The sequence below is a fragment of the Metopolophium dirhodum genome, chromosome 8, assembly GCF_019925205.1.
Source record: "Metopolophium dirhodum isolate CAU chromosome 8, ASM1992520v1, whole genome shotgun sequence".
NCBI classification, from domain to species: Eukaryota; Metazoa; Arthropoda; class Insecta; order Hemiptera; family Aphididae; genus Metopolophium; species Metopolophium dirhodum.
Window position 1 is genome coordinate 24,892,012 of NC_083567.1, and position 14,258 is coordinate 24,906,269.

General features: G+C 28.9%; 1 protein-coding gene and 1 long non-coding RNA gene across 7 annotated transcripts in view; one reads left to right on the plus strand and one right to left on the minus strand.

Moving 5' to 3' along the window:
* LOC132950004 (adenylate cyclase type 5) overlaps positions 1-14,258 on the minus strand; it is a 197,181-nt gene that overhangs the window by 42,193 nt on the left and 140,730 nt on the right. The gene's annotated exons all lie outside the window — the stretch shown is intronic.
* On the plus strand, positions 12,313-14,191 carry LOC132951261 (uncharacterized). Its single transcript, XR_009665315.1, has 3 exons — positions 12,313-13,587; positions 13,669-13,848; positions 13,967-14,191. It is a non-coding gene; the product is annotated as an uncharacterized LOC132951261 (long non-coding RNA).

The window sequence follows — 14,258 nt, forward strand, 5'->3', positions numbered from 1 at the left end:
TATATTAAAATATGTTCTGTAATATTATACAATATATCATTTCACAACAGAATAATAATCAATATATCATGAAGTTATAAATATTCTTTTTTGAACATTTTTTTAACAGTTTTTACTTTTTTGAGTAGTATGATATTTTTCTCCCGAAAATGACATTCAAAATAATTATCATATTTATTATGCACTCTCTGGCGGCGCTATTGTAATTCACTACTTCCGTCATTTTATCGCTCATCATTCCTTGGCGGGCAGCATAGGCGCAATTTGGACAACTGATTGGGGGGGGGGCTAAATTTATAAAATCAATACAGACCCGCTGGGGCTTCGCCCTCGCACCCCCTCACCACTTGTTATAATTATTACGGTAATAATATATTACAAAAACATTTTGTTTGGTACTCAACAGTAAAAACAAAATACTCAATAAATGAAAAACAATAATATACAACTCAAGTACTCAACAACTCAATAATAATTAATTATTCATTTATGACATAGATGTAACATAGTTACCATGTGTTAAATCTTATAATTGCAAACGGTGATTAGACATAGCGAATTTATTTAATTTATCTTCATTTTAGTACTACCAGAAATGTCCTTTTCTTTATATGTCACAGACGTATTTGAAAATCTATCTTGATGCATAGATGTGCGTATCAATTTTTATCTTCCTCATAGGTAAAAAAGACTCCTTATTTTCCACTTTAGGGGTTGAATTTCCAAAAATTCTTTCTTAGCGGACGCCTACATCATAATAGCTATCTGTATACCAAATTTCAGCCCGATCTGTCCAATGGTTTGTGCAGTGCGTTGATATATCAGTCAGCTAGCTTACCGTTTTATATATACAGATGACATCTCCGTAAATTCCATATTCTAAAAGTAGCTTATATTCGATAATAATATTTAAATCCGTGTTACTATACTATGATAGCAGGTTATCTATACTCATAGAACAATACTATACTCAAGCTGTTACTCAACGATGTTTCATATTATATTCATATCATTAAAACTAACATTAATAACAACAATTGAATATATATTCTATACATTTATGTTAATTATTACTTATTACTCATTAGACAACATACGTACACTGATTATCGAGTTGGCTAAAAAATTCCATATTTAATTTTTTTTCAATTTGATAATTTTTTTTATTAGGTGAATTTAAGAATGTATATATTTAAAAACTTAGCAGGGCTTAAATAAAACTAGAGGGGGATAAGCCCCCTCTAGACTCCCCAAAATTGCGCCTATGGTGGGCAGACGTACTCGTATTTGTTTCTATTGTTCTATATAGTTTACATCATACTAATTATTTTCAACTATTGATATTGGTAACATCAAATACGAAGATGAAGGTGGTAATTTGAGATCCCAAAATTGTTCACTGCTAATTAGACTCTAATATTGTTCAAACTGTCCGGTCCGGTTTCTGCGAAATGTTGAGTTGTAAAATAATATACATTTTATATTTCATCGATAACTATTGTATACTTCAGTAACCCATAACTAAGTAGTATTTGAAAAAAAGTACGTTTTTTTATAGCTTGGACACTCTGGCCGAATACAAAAATTGTTCTCCAAACAATAAAATCATTTTATGCGTTTACGAGTGTACACAGCGTGATTCAAAGAGCGTGCTCGGTCCTATTTTATTTTTAGGTGACACCATAATAAATTACCATTTTCCCAAGTACATGAAGGTAAATGACTCAGAAATTCCTAGTTAGATTTAGATGCGTCAACATTTTCAAAGCAATTATTTAGATTAAAAATCTATGATATAAAACGGTGGTTTTTGTTTGAAAAAATATGTTTCTATCACCACTGGAATACAGGTAACTTCTTAAATGGTATAAAAATGCAATTATTTGAAAACAATATTATGATATTTAAGTGTACCGAATTGAAATATTTCAAAAATCAGAATTTGAATAAATGCATTATCAAAGAATAAAAGTGAGACGATCAGGCTTGTTGAATCCCTTTGTGTAACTATTATACAGACGAAATGATGTTTTTTATGCCCCGTTAACATTATGTTTGGAAAGATTCGAAAGGTAGGATCAATTTGTTTCATTAAGGACGAAGGGTTCTCAGAAGAAGACCATTTTACGCGAGTCTTATCATCATTTCCTGGAACAAAAGTGGCATTATATACAAAGTAATCACCAGACGCCTTGTTCAATAGATAACGTTATATGGTGACAGCAGTTACACTGCGTTTTTTTAGGAAACATTTCTTCGTTGTAATGCAAATGTCAATATTATTATAGTTTCACGTTGTCCAATATTAGAGTACAATGTATTGTATTAATATTATACGTGAACTAGTGATTCACAATTTCTACTGTTGTACAAAAGAACGGTTATATAGCCTCGATATTATATAATATGATCAATATACGATGAAACAGAACTGACAACATGAAAACGCTATTGAAACGTTAGGTTAATAAATAATTTATATAATATACAAATATTTTGGTTCAAACCTGTAGTTGTATACACGTCATCCCCCCCCCCCCCCACATCTCTCGGAGTCTTCACATCAGGAGATTTGATACAAAACGCCATTGCGATCGACTGCACATATATTAATATCACTGTGGTATTCATATAATTATTGACTGCGGCTGCTCATCTATTACAAAGAATCCGTCCGCCCGACAACTACGACATCGCATAACTTTGTGCACGCACCGAATGCATTATACAAATTATAATATACTTGTCTTATGCACTGCACTGGTATTATATTATGGGCTATAGTAGAGTTATGTAACGACCGACTTATTTCCAAACCTATATACATATGTATACGTCCTACCACATTTTTATCTGGCTCGTCTTATATATTTTACAGGCCGGCTGGTCAGTGGGTGTGTGCAATTTATTGTTTTTTGCACGAAATAAAAATTATTTCAACTCGTTACGCCGACCAAACTTCAGATAACTTTCGCGAACATTATTTAGAGGACTTAGACTTTTGTTTGAAACTTGTTTTTCGTTTTTACTTCATAATTCCATCTAATCTCCACATAGCTGCAGTGGTTTTGGACTAATTACCATACATATTGTATTAGGTGAGCTTACTTTGTTTGAGTTTAAAAATAATTTTTTTCTCATTCCGCCCAAAAAACAACTGTTTTTAGATAATATATGAAACTTTGGAATTTAGTTATTCATTTTACAGATTTATTAACGCTATACACTGAAAGCACATAGTACCTATACGGTATGTACTACCTATACACCCACTCTGTAAACACAGTATGATGTGTTTAGTAATTGAGTATTTAAACATTTATGTTCAAATGAAAAAATGAGATATTAAATTTTACAAAATGTATTTTTACTATTAAAATTAAAATAATGTTATTTCCAACCAAAGCATATATTTTATAAAAGGCGGACGAACCCTAAAAACGGCTCATCTTCTTTAAAATTAAACATATTATAACAAAAACAATCATTTATGTGTTTCCTATAGAGCAATACTAAACAAACGCACAACACGACAATAATAATATGTATAAACATCAAATTTTTAATGGTTCGTGTGGCGTGCAATTACAATAAATTATGTCATGAAACTAAATTAGATGTTATCGAGTTAATGTACCCAGAAGTCCTTGCAGGTGTTATCTGTACGTCATGATAAAAACAAAAAAAAAACCCACGATATTTCGACAAGGACTTTATTATGCAATTTTAACAGAGCGATTAATCATGTTATGTTATCGTGAAAAAAAAATAACAATATCGTTGTATCATTAGTATTATTATTATATTAGACTCGGCCAGTCGGGCATGCAGGTTTCTGCTGCAGCAGCAGCAGGAGTATGCCTATATACGTTTTATTTTTATTCCATCGATTTTCCGTGTGCCTACACATTATGCTCTATGTGAGACCATCGCAAAGCATTGCAGTGTCGAACCATCGAGTGATCGTCGCCGTATGTGCTTATGCGATAATGATAGAATAACACGCTGCGGAAGGTGTATACGAGGAAAACATTGTCGCCCGAATTTTTATTAGACGAATCCGATGGTCATTCGAGATCGGCCACACTCGCTACACACTAGCTGTCGGTCCTCCGGGGACGGGCCCACGAACATAGGTATATTATATACCATAATACGCGGATAGTAGGTAACACGATTCTCCTTTAAATTGCTCCAGCCCCCGAAATCCCCAACGTTATTACGGGCATCGATGACGGGGCGATGAGACGGCCGGAGGAACGCTAATGCGCGGCCGTGGAAGCTTTGCAAGTCCAAACACGGTTATTTCGTTTCCAATTTACCCGTGTTGCGACCTCACACACCCCCTCAACCATCGCCGCAGGTCCGGTCCAATCGTAGTCAAATCGTTCAGGCTTACATTATAATAATATGAAGATTACAAAAGTAAATTTTTGAAAAAACAAAACTTTTTTTCTCGTTATAGTTTTTAATTTTGATCGTTATTATTTAACTTATGAATAGTTTTAAAGTTTAGACGAGCTTATTATAGACATCATTTTTAGATATGTATGGTGTAACATAATACGGATTCTCAGAAAAATATTTATCCACTACTCCAGCCGTATACACTTTAAATACCAATTTTTATACCTATATAACTATAATTATTAGCTTCTTATTTGAAATTCGATTTTTTTATACCTACTGAAATTCTTAGCAAAATATCCTACTTCGGAATATGAAATAAAAATGTACATATTTCGTTCAATACAGTAAAGGTGAAAATTTTATTTTTATTTTTATGTTGTTCGGTATTTACTTGGCTTAAAATTATTAAAAAAAAACATTTTCAAAATCGTTAAATATTTTCTAGAAAATTCGTGTATTTCTTAAAAATAATCACCCTGTACTGTTACACCGCTAGCCGCTAGGTCGTAACAATATGTATTAGGTTGAAAAATCGAACTAAACGCGTAATTACGAATATATACCCTACGCCGGACTGTAATTTTATATAAACAACAAGGTAACATAATCAACGACCACTTCTGAAACCGCTAATACGTGTAAATTATTTATCAAAAGATGTACGTTTGACAAGGAAATACCGCAACGGTCGAAAGAGTTTCGAAATAATAATTAGTTATCGCATTACACGCGTACAGGCGAGCCGTAAGCCTATAGAACGCCATTTGTTGTTTAGATTAATTACTTGGTGTGAACGGCACACAAAAATACCAATGTCTATCCACAGATACACAGTGGTGCATTATTTATGGGCATCACACACAATTTCGAACACATTTTCGGTTCAATACATTCAAATAGGTACATTGATATTCGATACAATACTACATATTAATGAGTTTAGGTTACTAAATACCTATATAATATATATTATAAGCTTATACTATTTAAATGAAACTCGCCTAACATTCTACGTTTCGTTTAAAGTGTTTAAAGTTAAGATGAATATTTCAAAATCAAATAATTTGAAATTCGTGTGTATTATAATTTGAGTCCGAGTTATTTCTTCCCGTTGTCTCTAATTTTGGCTGTGTTAAAAATATTAATTATGATAATATTATTGCCAGTTGAATAAATTTAAAAATATTTGCTGTAAAGAAAACATTTATATTAATTAGGATTATTGATCAAGTATCAATAATAGTTAAAATTAAATAAATCTGCAGTATTCGTATGGAAAATCAATATTGAATGAATTCGATTTATGTATTGTCAACCAAACCACTCAAAACTTCTGTGAAAAATTCACATTTAGACCTCTTGTAGCCCTAGGAAAATAAATTATTCAAGTTTAACTACGATATAGGAAGAATATTCAAAACTGCCAAGTCGTCATATTAGGTCCACTTTACTCTGACCAAGATTTGTTAAGCAAATACTATGATGTTATTTGTGTAGAGTGGAGAATACACATTATTTAGTTAAGCAAATTTGAAATAGTGGTATTTATAACAATCAAATTATGATGTATAATCGCAACAACCATCCTTTCATTAAATGTTTTGTAATATTCTCTAATGTATTAGAACTTAAAATAATAATTTAAATTATTTTTGGAATGTAATTTACTACGAGTAAATGTGAAATTCTGTACCTATATAAATTATATTTTAATGATTTTATATGTATTATGCGAACACCTGGTAACGTTTTTGTTGTCAGTTAAGCAAATCAATTATTATTTAAATATACATTTTTAATTTTTAGTATGGTACTATTATTTTTCAATTTCTATTTTCTATATGATATTATATAGTTTTTCTATTATAACATAATCGTGGATTGTTGAAATTGCCACTGTTTTTCTGTAGGTCTATATAGTGTTATTATTTTATGTAACATTTTTTGTTATTTTTTAAATGATTTTAAACAACCAACTCCTTAAATGAATACCTATATAAATTCAAGTATTTTGACTAACGAATAATGCCTTACATGTAATGATATTTTTAGTTGCTCAATTATTTTATAAAGATATCAAATATTTTTAATGGTATAAATAAAAAGCATGATAAATAATAAAAAAAAGTGAAGGTCTAAAAAAAAAAAATATTTCCTATGAATTGTAACTTGCCAAATATGGTAACAGGACTGTTGAAAATTCGATGACCGAGACAATTTACCTCTTTGAACGCGACCCTGGGACGAAGATAACAGATAAAAATATGTAGATACTATCTTAAATCACAGTGGTGCAAAACATTACAAATTTAAATTTATAACTTATTCAAATTTACAAAATATGAGAAATTGGTATATTATATGATATACAGTATATATTTTGTCAAATGTTATGTTGATATTTGAGTGACAGTATTTAATAATCTATTATAATTTTTGAAAAAAAATAAAAATATCAACTTTATTCACCAAAGAATATAATAGGTATATCAAACATTTTAAAACAACGAATAGTAAGCATTATTTACACTCGAAAACTATTTTTGTTCTACACAAGTCATTAGGTAAAATATACTGTCAAAACAGCAAAGCATTCATATTCTTCAAAGTACCTAAATGTAATAATTCACAATGACTTTTCAAAAAATTTTTGCATTGTAAAAGTTACTGGACACAAAACAAATATACCGTCGATTAAAATAACGAATTAGAGTTCAATATTTATCCAATAACTTCAAAGCGATGAATTCGACAAACAAGTTACAACTATAATAATAATTACTTTGGGCGTAATCGATTGAAAAGTATGTATATATAATTTTGGATATCGGAATAAACAAATAGTAACACATTTGCAACAGTGGATTGAGTTGAAGTTGCGATTTTAGTTCAAAAGTTAGATGATTTAACTCTGGACGGGACATAAAACAATGAGAATTTTTAATATTATTAGCATTATAGGTACTCGTTGGTCTGTAAAAAATATAGGTCATATTGTGAAACCCTACCTGTTTTTACATTTTCGATCGTTGATTGTGTAATCAAATAATGGTTTTGAATTTTAATACGATTTATTGTCTGTTTAAAATCAACGTTTAATTACGACGGCCGTATAATTCACTGTTTCGAATACTGAGTTGATAACTAAACTTACTTTAGGATACTTACTTCTTTATTTTCCACATCATAAGTTCACAATAATTCTTAGATAAGAATCTGTGCATCTGTGCATCTATCATTACTCTGCGTGTAATAAATAATTTATTCCGATTCAGTGATATTTCCAAATAATATATAGGTACCAAGATAACATTTTAAATGAAATTTTTATATTCTATACTATATGAAACTTTTCACCAGTGTAGGTATTCCATTCAATTTATATGGATCAGAAAAAAACACACCGTGAAACAAATATTATTGATTAAAATTGGTTTGATTAATAATTACTATTGATCGGTATTAAAAAAATTATTTGTTTCACGTTTTACAATCTCGTATTTTTTGATTTTATATTAATAGGGGAAAAAGCTAAAAATGAAATCTTTTCAATTCCTGTTGCTTAATTGTTGTAAAATTTGGTTCAAGCCGCATAAGGTACATAACTATATTATTTAATGACGCTGTAGAAACTATAGAAGTTTTGGATTTCCATTAACATTTTTAGTTTATGGTTCTATATTGTTGATCTAAATAATCATAATACCTAATCTTATAGTTACTTAATATAACTTCAAACGCTAAAATTTAACTTGAAGATTAAACTTGGTTTAAAGTTAGTAATCGACTACATTTGGCTAGTTGTGAAGCTTAAGACCCAGTTATATACACTAACTCGCAATAATCGTTATTTTTTTAAACGAAGCTTAGTATTAAACTGACCTTAAATACAGTCAACTTACTATTGACAATGCGGCCAAAAGAAAGACCGATTACGTTAGAATATGGGACGTTGAAATTCAGATATGTTTGATATTTACCTTAGCAATAACTTGCTATTTTTATTTTTGAAATAACAAATTTTAAACTGTAACCAAGATCAAATATTCTATTCAAAATGTTTCATAAAAGTAGTCTTGAAAGCTGAAGTATATCTGGTTAGTGGTTGATCCATTAATCTTTTAAATTTTTAAACGATGAAACGCATTAAACATTATAATTCAATTAGTTTATAGAAATCATCAAAATACAACGAACATGAAACATCAGAAAAATAAAAATATTCAATATTTTAGCATTTATTTTATAAATACAGTAAATATTGAGCTCTATTCAGTATAACCATTTGTATAATGTTTATAATTGGCATGTTTTAATTCATAAGTAAAATAAAACCGAACTCTTCAGTATGTTGAAATATATGAACAAGTTATTGCAAAAATAATATTATTAAGTTAGTTTGATGTGCAATAAGTAATATTATAAATACACAGATACATATCATATGCATAATGTACTGTTAAATGAAACTCTTAATTCTATAACAAATTACTTAATAAACTCAATGCATGCTTTTGACAATACTTTATCGTCGTAAACTATTATTATTATTATAATTGGTCCATTATATATTTATATTGGTAGATACCTCAAACTCACAAATAATATATTTTCAAAATATAATTTAATAAAAAAAAATATACATAATGATAACACGGCATCTTAAATAGGCAATTTAGCTACAGCACGGTCGTGAATACATTGTTTCGTATTTTATGTTTGTCATTTAAAAAAAATTAGTTTTTCTCAAAAATAAATTTATGATCATACTGTGTTAGTGTGTTTTAGACACGGAGACACCCAACATTAGCATTTATATAATCCACGGTAGGATCAGAATCTGCAATATGTTAAATTATACATATAAAGCGGTCAGTTTTTTCTGCTCAAACCGTCTGTGACAAATTAATTATGCGCCTTGGTTTGTATAATATGCAGCCCATCTAAGTATGCTGATTGGTGTGTAATTAAAATATTTAACACATAAAATATAAATTGCTTAACACAAACTATGAGCATTAGAGGTGAGATGTTGTAGAAAAATTTATTTAGCATAACTTATCAAAGGACATAGATTCCTTTGCACAACTACATAGGTAGTTAATATACAAATATTCATTTTTTATTTTCAAAAAGCAGTTTACAGTATTTTTAACGACTTCTGTCAACACATATTTTATGAATTATTTTTTAGTATACATATTAAGTTGTATAGTTTTATTTTTTATAGTTTGGAAGCACATACCTTAATATATTCAATTTGTACATCTTATTTTATATACTATGCTAAATATAAACATCAAATATAAGGTGTTCTGTTATTAATTAAAATTTATCTTTTTATATAATTGTTAAAAAGTGGAATTTATGTAAATTTTAAACGTATATATTATTAGGTTAGGTTAAGTACATTACATTTATAGCCCTAATTATTTCATTGAAGTTTATTGTAATTATTGACGACTGAATTAAATATTCCAATCTGGACAACTAGAATGTTTAGTTATACATTTTGGACAATACTAAAATTATCTTTAAACTGTATTCCGGTTACAAATAGTTACAAAACAATGTAGCTATCATCTTTATTTGTGTGGAGAATGATAGCACACTTTTATATTAGCGTATTTGATAATAATCTGTGGAAGTAATCTAATTATGAATTAAATATAGGCATATTATATTATAGTAGTACACACGGAAATGTATCTGTCTCCAAAAACCTTACATTAAGACAAAAATAAAGTTGAAGTATAATATAGTCAATATATATAGAAGACGAAAACATTATTATTGATTTTAAGACGCGGTTTTACCAGTTGAACATTGTACAATTATAATAAAGAGTTGGTATTATTTTAAAAATATTTGTTACATCTGTAATATTTACAAAGAATGTACTTTATGTTCGATAATTTATTCATCATCTTATAGTTTATAAACGGCTAAACCTATAATAACCCTTTATTTGGACATTAATCCAACGTTCAATATACTTATAAGTTAAAGGTAAGTCTTTTCTACCTTTCTTCGAAAAGTTTTTGAGAAACTCTTACTAAAAATAATCCTACCGGCTGGAAACCCTATAGTAAACGAATACACAGAACTAGCGACGTGAACTTTGGCATGATTAGCTGATTTTTATGTATTAGTGAGCTCGTTTTGAGGGATAGGGTAGTTTCTTTCTTTGGCGATGAAAATTATTTATTATAATATATACTTTAGATGTATTACGTTATAAAGCATATTATTAGTATATTTTATAATTATTATATCATTTTATTAAAAATATATATTATCTTTGATATAATAAGAAAAATAATAGTATAATATCATTTTAACTATAATTAAAATTTTTTTTATGCCATAAACTAAGTAAGTATAGTGAGTTACTAGTTATAATTCATTTCTCTTTAATACGCTATTGTATGTAAGCATCGTGCATTTTTGAAAATAAATTTCATATATTATTTAAATTATTTTGGCATAATGTCATTAAACAAACTAACTATTTTGTCTTTTATATCTCGTAATGAGGTTTTATTTTTTCAATAGTAATTATCTAATATAAGTTAGATACCTGCTAATATTATCTACTCATAAAGTGTATAGGATATACCAACATCACCTATTTATCAAAATTGTTATTGTTAAATTTATGTTCGAATATTACAAATCTATCAAAATTACAATGGAATATTTTAGTAATATTGTACGTGCCTACATACATTTTCAAAAATATGTTTGTTTTTAGCATACATAGTTGTAAATTAAATTATATTCAATAAGCAATTTAATCAGTATGAAAGGTTTCTTTACATCATCACCAAATGTTTAATATTTTTACATAATAATAAAATGTGGAAGGAAAATATTTTCAAATCATAATGTATTACATTTTTTACTTGTGAACTTACATGATATGATATGTGAAGTTAAGAATATCATAATCGACAAAAGAAAAACTCATAAAATATTTATGGTAATTTATATAAAATGTATAGAGCTATACAACTATGGAAAAACAATGAACCAACTTGATACGAATGTAAAGTAAACATGTTTTACCGTACATTTATGGTTGTTTATTATAATCTATGAATGGTTATGCAATGAATTGGGTTTAGTTTGTGGCTTATTATATTATAATTTACTATATTGTTATATCTAATATAATTTTAAAAATGATAAATTACCTTATATTATCAACATGTTATTATTGTTTTCTATATTAACTTAAAACAATGATTATTCATAATATTATATTATTTTTCAGCGCTAAAATAATCAATTATGGGAGATTCAAAAACTGTTGAATAAAATTCAGTTTGAATATTTCATTTGTCATAGCGAAAGAAAAAAAAACAATTATGAACGTTTGGTATGTTTTGGACTAATATATTAAAGAAGTGTTGGTCTTGATTTATTAAAGTCTTATTATATTATAAATAATAAATATCAGAAACTGAAAGAAAATATTTGTTTATTTATTGCTGTATAATATATCGGTTCTAAATGTATAAACATAAAACCAATAACAATATATTGCACTGTTCTAAGAGACTTATGCAATATATTCAGTTGTGTTTCATGTGGTTCTATTAACCACTGTGCAGTAATGACCACCAAACTGCAAAGATTTATTATAGCTAATTAGTTGTGAATTATTTAGCTAGGTATGTTGTTTTTATAATATAAGGTATAGTAAAATGGTGCTCGACGCTTGTGTTTGTATTTCATTCTAATTTAACTAATATATTTATTTGTTCTTCATTAATTATACTAATGATTATGTATCCAAGAGTAAAAAAAAATATAAAAAAATTTAATAATATGAATGATAAAAATTTATTTTATGTTTTTATTCATTAAAACGAAAAATGTATTGTCACCTTTTTTTTATTATGATTTATTTTTATTTAATCGTAATAATATTGTTAATTAATGCGGGATAGTATTTTGAGCGTAAATTGAAAACAAAGGCTGGCTTACCAACCACCGGTGTAGAGGACGATGATGAAATAGTTTAAATAACTTTTCAATAATTTCGACATAAAATATAATAAATTTGAATGTCGGAGATGGGTAAATACTTTTATTAGGTATTTCCACATTTGTATTACACGAGCTTTTACGTTGTAAACCAAAAAAAATAACCAAGTAATATAATTTATGAAAATTAATAATCTATCTTCCTCTATCATATTCCTATTAATAATAAGCATCAATGATTATACTTTTGATATAATGCAGCAAGTACGTACGATACTTGTACAAAGACCATTTAAATCGATATAATGTTTAAATCGACTGCGATTATTTTGGCAATTAGATTTTATAATATCTAATACACAAATCGTGCTCTACACTAACAATTTTTTTTTCACTTTTTTTCACTATTTAATCTGTATCGGATAAAGTAGTGTGCTTGATTGATTGTCAAGGTACAGGCCCGTATTTTAGTATTTCTGTGCTGCACATCATATCGTCGCGCATAGTACCTTTAACGCAAATTATAAATCCACCAGAAGAATCAAAATAAACCGTGTTTGCACAGTTTGTTTGAGTTTAATTCCCGGTATAATTTTTCCTTTGACGTTTTATGTTCCACGTAATATATTATTTAAGTACTCTGTGACAAAAAATAATATCTAATTTTCAAACGTTCCGCCGACTTACGCGTATAATGTACATAATGGTAATATATTATATTATACCTATACCGTCGTATAATGTTCGGCGAAATCGCTTCTCTTTTTTTTCTCGAATTCTGATGTATCATATATTCATTAATAAACGAGAAACGTATACATTTAGGTACGCACTACTACGAAAACGGTCGACATACATATAATCCTTTGCCGGCACACTATAGGCGTACTATATTGTTCAAAGGCTGATGGCTACGATACGATAAATACTACACGACCGTGGCCCCGGGGCCAGGAAAAATAATTTAAAAATAAAACGGACCAAGGAAAATGACTAATTTTCTCCACGGTACGTGACTTCCACATATTATTAGACACATTATTGTACGGACTTTTGCTTCACTGTATTCGCTGAACTCCACGAGAGGTTTTCTAGACTTAATTCGATTTCGAAGACTCTTCTGCGCAGGACGGCACGGCGGTCGTTCAGTCCACAGTACACCGCGCGTATTTCTATACTATACAGGTACGTTTATTATTATTATATTTTTACGTGGCTACTGTATTTTTATTATTTAAAAAAAAATTTTGTTTTGATAACCCTCAGGTCACGAAGACTGTCGTTGAACTGGGGAGGGATCGGTATCTGCCGTCGGCTAGTTCTATTGACACACCGGGGATAGAGTAATTTCACTTACACAATACATAATATAAGATACCTATGTAGAAGTGAAATGCAAGAAAAAAGGCGTCGGAATTTTGATCAGCCTCGGTGGTAAAAAAAAAGGTGAATAAAATCGTTATTCATCGAAATCCACTCGGTCATATCTCTTATTTTCCCAACTATAATATATCTATACATATTATAGTATGTACAGTAATAATAATATATCATTTTCCAATAGGTCTTGCGCCGATTTGGCTTAAGGTTATCGATGAAAGGGGATGATTTTTTCCTTCTATGCTGAATGTTTTTTACCCTTTCTCCGCTTCCTTCATTTATACGATTTTCATTTCGAGTCGGTTTTACCACCCGCCACGTACCCACTAAGGCGTAGAGACGCCACGACAACAAAAGATTTCGATGGCGACTGCTGGGGTGCAATAAAAGTCGTACAAAGTGATGTTCAAAAGGGATGCGTGCAAAAAAAAGAAATTAATAATTTTTTCAAACCACGCGTTTCCGTTTCAGCGCAT